This window comes from Ascaphus truei, chromosome 18, assembly GCF_040206685.1.
Source record: "Ascaphus truei isolate aAscTru1 chromosome 18, aAscTru1.hap1, whole genome shotgun sequence".
In the NCBI taxonomy this organism is placed as follows: Eukaryota; Metazoa; Chordata; class Amphibia; order Anura; family Ascaphidae; genus Ascaphus; species Ascaphus truei.
The window spans coordinates 17,223,894-17,237,322 of record NC_134500.1 but is presented as its reverse complement, the minus strand read 5'-3'; the positions used below and the strand labels follow the sequence as shown (position 1 = coordinate 17,237,322).

The 13,429-nt window shown below is 41.8% G+C and overlaps 1 protein-coding gene across 1 annotated transcript in view; it reads right to left on the bottom strand.

Moving 5' to 3' along the window:
• Positions 1-13,429, bottom strand: part of LOC142468974 (protein unc-13 homolog A-like) — a 44,814-nt gene that overhangs the window by 23,786 nt on the left and 7,599 nt on the right. The gene's annotated exons all lie outside the window — the stretch shown is intronic.

The window sequence follows — 13,429 nt, the reverse complement described above, 5'->3', positions numbered from 1 at the left end:
AAATTATTTTATTAACATAGGTTTGTTGCAGGGGGGTCCCAGGAGCTGAAGCCTGTTAATTTGAACTCCGGGGACACCCTGCTTCCAAAGATTCCGACGCCCCCTTCAGGAGGTCTGTATCTCCTGCAAAGCTCCCGCATCATGCGGGCCAATAGGAAACTGAACCCATTGACTTCACGGCTTCCCATTGGCCCGCAGAAGCTTTCCAATCCCGCCATTATAAGATCCCTGCTAGCCGAGTGGTTACTAGCACCCCCTACAGAGGTAAGTATCTCTAGAAGCAGGCGGTCCCCAGAGCTGAAATTAATGTGGTTCAACTCCGGAGACCCCCTGCTTCAATCCCATGTTAAAAAAAAAAAAAAAAATAACAGTTGGATTGACTCTTTAAATAAGTGCAAATAACTACAAGATCGAATGACAAGTACAAAAATAATAGCCAGGCTACAGGGGAGACAAAATGATGTATTTATCTGTTCTACAAGGGTAAGCACATCTATTAGTACAGGAGTGCTCAACTCCAGTCCTCAAGTCCCCCCAACAGGTCAGATTTCCAGGATATCCCAGCTTCAGCACAGGTGGCTCAATCAGAGGCACAGGCTCATTCGAAGAGGACGGGAGTTGAGCATCCCTGTATTAGTATATTGATGTCTAGTAGTATACAGGCATACCCCGGTTTAAGGACACTCACTTTAAGTACACTCGCGAGTAAGGACATATCGTCCAATAGGCAAACAGCAGCCCGCGCATGCGCCTGTCAGCACGTCCTGAACAGCAATACCAGCTTCCTACCTGTACCGAAGCTGTGCGCAAGCGGGGAGACTATAGAGCCTGTTACACATGCGTTATTTACATCAGTTATGCACGTGTATGACGATTGCAGTACAGTACATGCATGGATAAGTGGGGAAAAAGGTAGTGCTTCACTTTAAGTACATTTTCGCTTTACATACATGCTCCAGTCCCATTGTGTACGTTAATGTGGGGTATGCCTGTAAGCATGTGAGATACTGTATGGGTTTTACTAGAGATTCGCGTCACTGCAGTTTTATTCTAAGGAAATGGCCCAAATGTCACCTTTTAAAACTGCAAAAATACTGTAGCAGCCCGGCGACTAAAAAATAAAATGGTATTTTTTTTTTTTTTACAAGTTTGATTGAATTTAAGAAGTCAATGTAATAAAAAATGCAACGCCCATTGACTTGTCAGCATCAATCGAATTTGCCGCAAACATCTGTAACGAAGGGAACGTAGGCAGATCGAAATAGGTGATCTTTGCCAAGTTCAACTAAACACGCAGAAGGCTCCCACATCTCTCTTGGTTTTACATTACAATAACCCCTCAATTATTGCAAGGACTTCCAGCAGAGGTAGCCAATCAGTGGCCCAGTCAATGACTGTGCTGAAGCAGGGATACCTTGAAGACCTGATGTGTTGGTGACCCTTGAGGACTGGTGTTGGCCGCCCTTAAATTACAGCATTATATTGCAACTTGCTCAGGTAGCTTCCAAAACCATTAATGCATCATGTGTACCAACTTCAATTAATAAGTTGTATTTCTTTATTTTAAAAAAGGTGAAGGTTTTCAATTTTGCTTCGATTACGGCTATTTTCTTTCAAGGCTTTACACTCCTGTGCCCCTCCGTACATCTCAGCCATTATTTCTCGCTGGTCACCCGCCCGCTTTGTGTTGTATTTAAAGGAGCAGACTTAGCGAATGTGCTTTTTTATTTTATTTAATAGGTTTGAAGAAGGGGGTCTCCGCAGCTGGACCGCATTCATTTCAGCACCGGGGACTCCCTGCTTCTCTAGATACCGACCTCCGTAGGGGGTGCCGGTATCTCTCTTCAGTTTCAATGTCCCGTCCAATAGGAAGCTGCAAGGGATGAGGTGGCGGCTTCTTGTTGGCCCGGGTGATGCGGGACTTTTAAAGCCGCCATATTGTGAACCAATCCAGGGCTCCTGCCGGCACCCCATACAGGGGATATTATCTCGGGAAGCAGGGGGACCCAAGAGTTGAAATGAATGAGGTTCACCTCCAGAAACCCCCTGCTTCAATAATATACATTGAAGATATAAAATAAAACAAAGCTGCATGAGCGCTGCTATAAGGATTACTTCTGTTGAGCCTTTTGTATCTAAAACCTTTCACTCCTTGCCCCACACATCTAGATTGTCCTTCCTCTCAATAACTCTCTCCACATTTAAAGGCCCCTAATAAAACACACCTCGAATGAAGCATTTGTATAGCTCCCTTGGTAGATACTATACATCTCATATGCACTTAGCAGAAACCCCTCCTACTGTCTCTGTAAGTTCACCCTACTTACCACTTAGATTGTAAGCTCTTCAGGGCAGGGACTCCTTTTCCGAATATTTACTTATGTCTAAAGTGCTTATTCCTATTTTGTCACGTGCATTACTGCTGTAAAGTGCTATCCAAATAAACATATAATTTATATTTTAACCATAAGCTTAGAAAACAAATGTGCTGTAAACTAATTAAAAAATAAAAGTGGATGTGCCAATATAAATGTCATGTTTATTTGTAGAATAATTATTCATTTGCATTTCCAACATTAGTCATCAAGCACAGATCTGTTATAATTAATGCTACCCTGAAGTGCAGGTTGGAATGGATGTGTTTCCATACATCACCACCTTTAAACTTTACAGATTTAATGTCACTGGAATAATTTCCTTTCCATTTGCCGGAGGAAACGAGCTGCTTTATGGGACCATATAATCCGAAAAGAAAAAAAATTGCACCAAAAAACCCCGTGGGGTAGATTAACCAAATGATTCTCTTTTGGAGCAAATTGCATAAGCAAAAATGATGCTAGTTCTAAATTCGCAGTGAGTTCCCAATTCACTCAAATGAATGCAAGCGTGTATTAAGATAGGCGCGATTAGTTAGTTATAGCTGAATATTACATGCAAAACGATTACACGTCATCTCTCTTTCACATGGCATACTGTATGTGTGTATGACAAATTCCCAATTCCTATTCTGCATGTGCTCTCTAAAACAGAAGCAGCATTGAAGGTAATATTGTTATTTGTCTTTTACACCAAGAAAAAGATGGACATTTCTGACGCAGGTATGGCGCATAAAATTGCCACAGATAACATCCAAAGATCGCCTCTAGCACCAGCCCCAGTGTCATTTTTCTTTGCAGAAATATAGTTTACGCACCCGCCGCACAATACATCGAAATCGTTTTCATACATTGGCACAAAAAGATGCATACAATTGCTGCTCTCCTTTGCATCAGATTTACGACTAAATTCCTGCCAGCGAAGCTTTGTACATAGATCCCTTAATGCGAAGTGCAGTTTTAGCAAGAAGAGATGTCATAAATAATGCATTGTCGCCAGTCTTTAAATAGCAAACAAAAAAATGGTAGAAGATAAAGGAAATTAAAATAAGCATCGTTATTTCAACGCTAACAATAATATATTCACGTGTGTCTTGGATATTTCCATAACCATAGTAATAGAACAGAAGTCTACTATTACTCAGTAGTGATGTCAATGCAACAACGACCCATGAACATAAAGAAGGTTCGCACATTAAATACAATTGTATATCTCATCTCTTTCAGCGCCCCATCATGCGTATAATAATATCCAGTGAGATGCGAAGATACGCCTGTGCGAGTTTACTTGAAATGAATCTCCTGGATAAAAAAAAAAAACAGTGGTTGATATAAATATATTCTCTATCAATAACGTAACTCTGCTCAAATTCCTCCCATTACTATTGTTTACCATCCCAAAATTATTACATTTCTGCTGTCGATTTATGTTCTGAAAAAATATTGCTGGCAAGTCATATTACGTCTAATAACGGTTTGATGAATTGTCCGTATTCACAAACCTGTCTTATTATAACTGGAGCTTCCAAACCTGCGCCCTTCATAAGAAGTGTACGGCCATTGCATTCATGATTTTCTTGCCCACCAAAACTACTGTAGTTTTTTTTTTAATAAGACACACTTATCAGTTTTTCAACTAGCTCGAGGCTGTATTGATTTACAAGAGTTATAAATTCTTGTGAGAATAAAACTTAATTTAGGTCCTATTGAGGTGGGCTTTATATCAGTATTACAGCTCTTCTATTCAATATATTGAACCTGAATACAAAAGAGCTTATTTATTTGGATGGTGCATTTTTCAAGGAGAAAAATAGTTGTATGTCGGCATGTACCCTGAAGGTGTAATGCACTAATCAGAAGCAAGACATATGCAGCATGTGCAAACACGTTCCCCCCCAGGTATTGCGGCTTGTTCATAAATTCTATGTAGGGATATATGGGTGTGTAGCACTCCAAAAAATTGCAAATAAATTCGATACTTGCGCAATGTTGGAGATACTGGTTCAGGGATGGCTATCTGCAGCAATCCAGGTATACAGCAACAAGAAAGATGGTCCAGGGCTCCACGGGGTTCTATAGGAAAGAATTTATTCAAGATACACAACATTTCGGCCTCACTTGACAAAGGCCTAAGTGAGGCCGAAACGTTGTGTATCTTGAATAAATTCTTTCCGAAAGAATCCCGTGGAGACCTGGATCATCTTTCATGTTGTTCATAAATTCAGCATGAATGCAAAAGATCCAGTGCTGCATTTACACGCTACTCATATCCGGTACTGGCAATTGTACTTTGTCCATTCATATGGATGCATCACTACTGAATAATGTAGACTGTTCATAAGTGAAATTATAGTACACAGACGGTACGCATGAAGAGGAGGCGACCTGTGAGGTTTGGAAAGCTCGGTGCACCATAATGTTGTCTATGAAAACCTCACGTTTAATTAAAAGATATGGCATACTGTATCTCCAGATCCACAAAGCTCTGTTAATGACTTAAACAAATGTAATGTTATGTTAAGACTAAGTGTTTAGTACAAACGGGAAATTATGTTGAGCAATGTTTTGTCCCCTAAAAAGCATAGCGTTAACTAGAACGGCCGTTAGGGATGACATGCAAATGATATGTAATAATGCATGAAAATATGATGGCATTTCCGCAAAAGTCCATTAGGGTTGACACAGGGACTTAATGCTTTTAGTTAGGGCACACCAAAACGTGGCGCTACTCACATTCAGACCCTGAAATACTGCAGGGCTTTTGGAGGATATGGATGTGTGTAACACCAGTTAGGTATGACTGAACTAACATAGCATCTGTCCCGCCAACAGCTTCCCCAGGGCCCACAAATACTCCTTAAAATCTACATAAGAAACTAGAAGATCACTGCTTACTTTGTGAAAGCTATGGACGCATTAATCCCTTGGGCACCCTATAGACGTAGCTACTAAGTCATTGGGTCTGGCACTCCAGGGGCCGCATGAAGTAGTAGCTACGTCATAACCTTACGGCTCGTTTTCGTAGGGGAGATAGAGTACTGCCACGTGATCGGTCAGGAAGTGGAATGGAAGAGTCGTCGCTCACATCTTCCATTCCGTCACTCTGGGGCCGAGGCCCCTCCGGTACTCAACGGGCTTAGCACCTTTGTCACATCAAGATGCCAAACTTTACATCTTGTGTTGCTAACGTATTAACCTCACCTGGCGAGTCATTAACATACCGAGCAGCATCTAAGCGATAATGTCTAGTGCAGGAATGGACAACTCCAGTCCTTAAGGGCCACCAACAGGTCAGGTTTTAAGGATATTCCTGCTTCAGCCTAGGCGGCTCAATCAGTGGCTCGTTTGGCCACACCTGGTCTAGTGGAAAGTATATTTATTCCACAACTAAAATAATTGTGCAACTAACAAATTGATGCCATTCAGTCATGGTAATAATTTATGATAATGATGACGGTCACTTATGGCACACCGGTGGGCCCGTGGCCTGCATATGGGACAGGAGATAAAACACACTGCTATCTAGCTGGTCCAATCTTCACCTCGCAATGTCTATCAAATGAATAATATTATCTCCCCTCAATCCATTCCAATATACCATCTGTCAGGAACGGCACACCTGTGAGGACGTGACTTACACCGTACAGTGTATGCAACCAGGGTTAATACACACAAGTATATACAAAACGTATCACACATGCTACACCCAGCCTGCCATTTTTCACACCTTTACACACTACAAGTTTGAATGGGAAAAGATTGGATGGCAATGCTTTAATTCACCACCAGTAAGATGAGCAACGTTACAGAATTACACCTGCCATTTTTGCTATATTCCTCTTTGCTATTCTTGACTGGGTAAGCAGAATGTTCCAAGCGTGTAATACCTTCGTATTGCATACATTTTGAAACAAAGGCCTGGGTATATATCATACTGTAAACCTTGAACTGGAACGGGGACCTTCTTGGTCCTAAAAGCTAGCACTCTTTTGAATCATTAGTCATGAAAGGTATCATTTCCACTTTACTTTGGTCCTGTCTCAACACTAAAAACTTTTTCTATACAATTTATAATTAGGACTGTAGATATCAAGTATTAATGACATACTTATATGGACTGCAGTACGTAGGGACATTAGTTCTTTGGGCACAGTGTTTGTTTGCCAAAGGGAAGGTATTACTGTACCATGCAATTAATAGTTAACCACGATGGTAAACAAGGGGGGGTGGGGTGGGGTAGTTAGTGAAGTGGTGGGGTGGTCTAGTCTTTAATCCCTGTGGTGTTTAAAGGTTTTCCATTTCCATGCACGGGAAAACCCATCACTTTTCAAAGAGGCTCAAATTATTGTCTGCCATAGTATAATGTAAGGTCTTTTTTATATTCAATGACCCTATGGCAGCCATGTATTGTATTGTATTTGCATGTGGATTTTGTGGTAATAATGAGACATTGAGTGTCACTATCGCGGAAACACATGATTATTGTGCATACATAATCCAGCATTATATCAGAAAATATTCTGCTTTTTTTTATCATAACCAAATATTATTGTTGATATAATGAACTTTAGTGAATTAATGTCATGGTGCTCTATACCTGATAGCGTTTAGAAGACGTTACTTAGTACAGTATGGATACTTTACTGCCAGACAGAGCTGTATATATATATATATATATATATATATATCACAACAAAACAAAAATATTAAGGAGCGCCTACTATTACAACCTGCCTAACTGTGAGTAAGTCAGCTACTGTGTTGAAACAACCTATGGGGTGGCCAGAGGGGGTAGTGTATATAAAATAGATCCTATGTTGCTAAGATAACACATATATTGTATAAATGACTTTAATAAAAACTACTATAAAAAATGAAAAAAATACATATAAAATTCATAAAAAATATTTTGATAATACCAAAACCTTAAAAAACATAGAGTCCAGTTCCAATAAAGTGCATCCAGGTAACGGCAGCCCGTTTGAAAGGGATCACAACTCCCTTGTAGATACCTATGAAAGAAAAAGAGAAAAAAACAGGCGCACACCTAGTGCATTAAAGTAAAACAAACAGTTTATGGAACATTAAAAAACAGACAAATGCCCACTCACAAGTCAAACGGTAAAATAAAGCAGTTATGAGATTGGCTCTCATATGCCAGTAGTAGCGTCCGGATCAGCAATGGAGTCCTGTCCTACACACGCGTGGCGCAGTCTCCTTCACCGGAAGTGACGTCCTCCCGGTCGTGTGCCCCGCAAAAGGAAATCCCTCCGGGAACCAAAGCCTTCGCCTGCTTACTTCTGGCTGCTGCACCACCAGGAATAGTAGAGATATGTCCGCTCTTCTTGTCTGGCTCGCCGCTCACAAACTGCAATCGTAGTAGTCCGTAATACACTGTATTCAGTGGGAAAGTGCCTCCTCCGTCTTAGCCACGCGTGTGTAGGTGAAGGAGACTGCGCCACGCGTGTGTAGGACAGGACTCCATTGCTGATCCGGACGCTACTACTGGCATATGAGAGCCAATCTCATAACTGCTTTATTTTACCGTTTGACTTGTGAGTGGGCATTTGTCTGTTTTTTAATGTTCCATAAACTGTTTGTTTTACTTTAATGCACTAGGTGTGCGCCTGTTTTTTCTCTTTTTCTTTTATATATATATATATATATATATATATATATATATATATATATAAAAAAAATCTACTCGCCACACAAAAAAATCTACTCGCCACCTAGTACCAAACGTGTGCTGCTTGGGCCAATATTTACTCGCCCGGGGGTTAAATCCACTCGCCCGGGGCGAGCAAATGTATAGGTTTGTCGAACACTGTATATATATATATATATATATATATATATGCAAATACAACTGTATGCTCATTTGCATGTCTTACGCAGGTCTGCAACCCCGCCTTTCCCCATTATCACCCAGCATACAGCACTTCCACTGCAGCAAGGGATTCTGGGAAATGACATGCAAATGAACACACAGTGTCACGTTTTGCCTCAAAAACCATTTTTAACATGGTCCCTATAGGCTTAAGCTTGCTCCATGGTCACAGCTTTGAGCACAGCCAGGGTTAAGGTGCATACCCAGAAAACCACCCACAGACAGCTGTTTCGACATATATATATATATATATATATATATATATATATATATATATATATATATATATATATATATATATCACATATATACAACACACATAATATACACACACACATACAAACATATACACACACACACACACACACATACAGTATATATATATATATATATCATACATATATACACCTCAGAACTACAGTCCACATATATAACCTTCTATAAGAGCAGTACAGCAAAAAGACAGTAGGGAATTTCTATATGTCTATGAATACCTTATTGAAAGTGATATAAATAAATCTGTAAACTGATTATACAGTGAGTAGGCCATTGTATTTTGAGTAGCGCTGTGCCTGGATTTAGTGAATTTACTAAATCCATCCCACAGTGATACAGTGACCTCTTGAGGCTCCATGATACATTTATTTTTATTTTAAAGATTTTAGAAGTAGGTAAAGATATTTACAAAATTGCCAAATCTTCCATTTCTTTTAGCTGGAAAAAAAAAATCTCACAAAATCGGTGTATTTTTCACCAGGAGTAAGAAAGACGGCCATTCACAAGTTCAGTAAAAACATCCGTATAAGCACACAGAAAGAGTGATGGATACATAGATATAACATAGCAAACTTTATTACCAGTGTCAACGCAAAATAACGCATTAAAAAAATGCATGCGTTATCTCCTTAACCCAGGGGGTTCTCAACTCCAGTCCTCAAGTCCCGGCAACAGGTCAGGTTTTCAGGCTATCCCTGCTTCAGCACAGGTGGCTCAATCAGTCCCTGCGTCAACACAGGTGGTTCAATGTGGCTCAGTCGAATACTGAGCCACGTGCTGAATCAAGGATATCCTGAAAGACACCTTGATAAAGCGCAGGGGGCGCAAAACGCGTAGGTGTGTTTTAACTGTGCTAGTTGTCTATCTGAGCTCAATAAATCGGATTTTTTTTAAAATGGGAGTTACCCCTGGGTGATCCTCCATTTTTTGTGCTGCTGTGCATCGTTCATACACAATTCGCCTGGAGTCTACTTCTCAACGATCTACGGATTTACCACACTTGGTGAGGGCATCTAAAATAAGGTCACAGGCAGTAGCAGCCTTTCTTATTGTTCCCTTCCCTCATACACCGATCCTATACAGATACTGGGGGGAGTTTTGTTATATTGCGCCATATGTTGTGTTAGGTACCACATGGCGCACCTTCCTCCCAGGCATAGTATTATTACTACCGATTTAGAGGTATGATTTTACTGAAGGCAAATCCGGACACTTTATGCTTCTAGATTTGGAAGGAATTTCTGTAGCTCATATTATAACTGAGCAGCATATCCCACTGTTGACTGGAATATCCTTAAAGCCGGACCTGTTGGGGGTCTTGAGGACTGGAGTTGAGAACCTCTGCCTTAACCACTGTTTGTAATGGCCCTACTGTTAAATAATGCATCGGGATAATATAGTCTTCTACAGCTGTATGCCAGGATGTGGTGTGTGTTTTTTTAAACAGACACCATCCGCTATGCACCATCCCGATTCTTGCGTTCTGCTCAAGGATGTCTTCTCTCTACCCCCTTTGTATCTAAAGCCCTCTCCCACCTTAAACCTTTGTCACTGACTGTCCCGCACCTCTGGAATGTCCTCCCCCTCAATACCCGACTAGCACCCTCTCTATCCACCTTTAAGACCCACCTTCAGACACACTTGCGTAAAGAAGCATATGAGTAGCTCCGTGGCTAATACTATACACGATGCATAAAGCTTGGCCCCTTGCAGACGCACTTACCAGAACGCCCTCCTACTGTCTCTGTACGTTCTCCCTACCTACCAATTAGATTGTAAGCTCTTCGGAGCAGGGACTCCTCTTCCACAATGTTACTTTTATGTCTGAAGCACTTATTCCCATGATCTGTTATTTGTTATTTATATGATTGTCGTGTGTATTACTGCTGTGAAGCGCTATGTACATTAATGGCGCTATATAAAGACATACATACACAATAATTTGTTAAATTATAAAAGGGAAATAAATCCCAATTTTGTGCTTAAAGTGTTCAAAAACAAAATTACTGAACTCAACATTTCTTTTACATACAATGTTAGAAAGAAGAGTTGTTTTCTTCTCTCAAAACAAAGTATACAGTAACAGAAATAAAAATAAATCTGCAGTTACTGTCAGTTTGGTGCAACCCTCTGAGCAGGGCCGGCTGTGAGTTTTGTGGGGCTCTGTGCAGTGGGGTGTTGGCGGAGGCTTCTTACCTCCTCCTTAGCGGCATCTCCTCCTGCTACGTCGTGTTTTCGTGGCGACATGTCACAGCGCTGCATCGTCACATGATCGCAGGAGGAGATGCCGGCTCTGGAGAGAAGGTAAGAGACACAGAGGCCCCGCACTCTCCCCCAGGAATCAGCTTAAATGTTGTGGGGAAGATTGCCGGGCCTCTGTAAGCGCGGGGCTAAGTGCAGTGGCACAGATGGCACTGCCATCAAGCCGCGCGGAGCTGCATCCCACACCTAGGTCTGCGCACAAGACCCAGGACCTGACTGACTGGCAATGTGTGAAGACTCTTTTTAATACCTTCCACTAACCAACACCCCCAAACTGTGCATTGAGGAACGTTCGTTCGGCTTATCTTTTCCCACCTTTACATATCATTCAAATATTTATATCCATAAAACAAAAATAAGGTACTTCAAAATACAAAACGGCAATGTGCTGTCTGCACAACGATATAAAATACTATTCTTTTTTTAATTCAAATATTCATGCTACCCTCACCACGCTCTACCTTGAGAAGCGGTCTGCTGGAGACTTGAGAACATGCAGATGGGAAAAAGCAGGCACCAAACACACAGGATCCAAAAAGTGAATAAAGAAAATCCAATGAGAGCTAGTTCCCATATAAAAATAGTTTAATGGATTCTACAAGAAAAAATATAACAGCATTATGGGGTACAGCGCCCCCCACCAACGCGTTTCGTGGGGATCCTAGTCCACTAGTCGGTTGTATATTGGAGCTATATCTGGAACTGTTATCTGCTTTGTCTGGGGTATATCCCATGTTCTTCCATTGGGGGGTTCATAACTCAGGATTCTTCAATCAAGCCATTGTGATTTTGTTCTATAGGCTTATGGTTAGAGCGCCACACATGTTGCTATTTTTCTCTGCTGGAGACTTGACCACATTTTATAAAAAGGTACACAAGTATAATTATCTTTGTAGTTTCAGACCTAGTAAATTAGAATTTAACTTAAAATACCCGTGTGATCTTTTATTAGGAGTGCCGAGTACCAATCCCCATAACGGAGCAGATCCCCGGAGCTGAAATTAATGGGGTTCTGCTCCAGAGACCCCCTGCTTCAACCCTATGTAAAAAAAATATGGTGTAGACCAATGCCAGTTCTCAAAGGCCACCAACAGGTCAAGATTTCAGAATATCCCTGCTTCAGCAGAGGTGGCTCAATCAGTGGTTCAGTGAGACTCGGCCACCTGTACTGAAGCAGGGAAAACCTAACCTGTTGGTGGCTCTTGAGAACTGGAGCTGCCCACACCTGGTGGAGACCAAAACACACTGAAACTGCCATGTTTTAGCCGGATGCCCTTTGCAAATCAAGAATTACGAGCATCTCAGACGGATGATTTACAATGAAAGGGCTGTGCGACTCGTGACTATAACACAAAGCTAAAAGGTGAGGAAAAGAAACCTCATTAACAGTGCACTCGTGAATTACCTTTTATTGGTATTCAATTGGTATTAGATTGGGCGTCAATTGACAGTACCAGTGGTTTTATTGTGTGTATTTATATAAGGGCTGATGTTTGCCAGTGTGAGATTTATCGATACATTGAATAATAAAAAGGTAATTTGGAAGTGCATTGTTAATGAGGTTTCTTTATTCTATCTTTATCTTTTTGTTTAAGATTACACTCCTAAGTACACCGCAGGATATCAGATTTATTGAATACCATATTTAAAAATGTTCCCATCTTGAGCTGGCACACACTATTTTAATGACGCATAACGATGTCCGCATGAAAGCTCCAACACAGAACAGACCGAAGGGAAAAACGTATTTCCCTTAGTCTCCCACTAAGGCAGGGGGGGCTCAAGTCCAGTCCTTAAGCCCCCCCCCCCCCTCCCACCCCCCAACAGGTCAAGTTTTCAGAATATCCCAGCTTCAGCACAGGTGGCTTAATCGGGTTCAGTCAAAAGACTGAGCCGCTGATTGAGTCACCTGTGCTGAAGCAGGAGGGGGCACTTGAAGACTGGAGTTGAACACTGCTGCACTAAGGCACCTACTCATTATAGTGTGAAGTGTGTGTAACCCCTCTTTTATGCCCTCTACAGGTAGTCCTCGTTATCCAACGTTTCAGTTTACAACGAATGGCATATCCAACGCTTTACAATGCAACCCTATGGGCACTTTTTCGACGCCAGAATGCATTATCCAACGCTCACCGCCACTGATTAACATGGGACTCACTTTACAACGGTTTCACCATCCAACGCTACTTCCAGAACGGAACCTGGATAACCGAGGACTGCTTGTATATGATATATAGCAGGGGAGCACAAACTTCTTTCCCTGCGCTCCCCCCTGCCGGCAGTTCACCTCTCTCCGCGCCCCCCCCCCCCCTCTCTTACCTCGGCTGTGGCGTCATGATGTCATATGACGTCATTTCACGCCGTGTTGCCGTGGCAATGCATCTAAGAAGCCGCCGGAGCCACCGTGAGGTTTACAGAGGCCTTCGCTGCTTCCCCAGCACTTAATTTAAGTGCCTTCGGGAAGCGTGCAGGGTCTCTGTAACCCCTGCACCCCCCGCAATCAGTCTCGCGCCCTCCCCCAGTTTGTGCTCCGCTGATATATAGGTATATCGAGGGCCAAGGTCTGAGTCCGCCTCCCCCTGACTATATTGCTGTAACAGTGTATTAAATCAGATAAAGTCGCCAG